This window comes from Vicugna pacos, chromosome 13 (assembly GCF_048564905.1).
Source record: "Vicugna pacos chromosome 13, VicPac4, whole genome shotgun sequence".
NCBI lineage: Eukaryota > Metazoa > Chordata > Mammalia > Artiodactyla > Camelidae > Vicugna > Vicugna pacos.
The window spans coordinates 33,686,245-33,687,539 of record NC_132999.1 but is presented as its reverse complement, the minus strand read 5'-3'; positions in this window follow the sequence as shown (position 1 = coordinate 33,687,539).

Sequence of the window (1,295 nt, the reverse complement as noted above, 5' to 3'; positions counted from 1 at the left end):
TTCCTGGGCCTCAAAACACCCAGACTCAAGTTTCTTAAAAAAATGAGCCATCAGGACCAGAGGCCTGAGTCTGCCTTAGGAAACAGCTCAATCTTTAGAGAAATTGTGGAAGACCAGCAACTTTTCCAGTTTAAACAAACACTATCTGGCTCTCTCTACACAGACTCAGAAGTACAACAAAACAGACACAGCTCAGAAAATAATGGGAAGTTCAATGCCGTTGAAAGAATCTGCCAAGCCCAATCTATAAAAGGTTTCCTGTAATAATGAAAACACACACACAAACCACAAATCCTGGTTAGATTCCACTCACCGTACTTAGTGTCATTCGCCAGGTCATGGCAGGAGTGCAAAGGGGAGCAAGCAGATGGAGAAAAGGAAAGGCGTTATAATAAAGGTGGTCTACAACAACACTGGGGGACTCTGGGCCTCAAGTTCAGAAGGCTGGTGTGTAACCACCGCCCTCTTCTATCACTCAGCCTGGAGTCACAGTGACGTGACAAACCAAATCTGAGTTTCCAGCACTGGAGAGCTTCTTTCTTATTTTTGGCATTTCAAGAAACTGCAGATGAATTTTGATGAAATCAGCCCACAGCACTGACACTATGGACAGCACAGAGCTTAGAATTCACTATTTAGTGTAACAAAGAGTGTAAGCCAGACTCTATTTTATTGCTGCATTTTCCCCACACCCAATATGGGAACATTTGCTTGCACCCACTTTTACTATAATACTGGCATGGTTTAGAGTTAAAAAAAAATGCAAATCTGGATTGATCCTCTCTTTACAAAAGTGTTGATTTATTTACACTGCACTGATTCAGCACCTCTAGATATACAGCTTGCAACAGGCAGAGTTAGAGAAGCAGGTGCCACAAACTATGGTTTAAAAACATGCAGGCACTGTACACGTATGTTTAACTATACCTGAAATCTACTAATACTCCAAACTACACTGAAGGCAAGTCTGGGCACATCTGGATGAAGCCTTAATCCTGATCGCAATACCTGGTTGTTACAGAGTTTAAACAGGCTATCTGGGTTATACGTTTGGCCAGCCAAATGGAACGAGTATGTAACGCCCACATCTAACTACAACAGGCCTTCAAGCTTCTTATCCCATCACAGTTTATAAAGATGAGGAACCAATCACTTGGGAGCTATGCAGTCAAAATGGCCAGAATACAAATGTACTATTACACTGTGTAAAATCAAGTCAACCACCTTGCGGATCCTTGGCGGTCTCTGCTTACGACCTCAAACACCTAAAAAGGATGCTGGGAGATAATTATCAG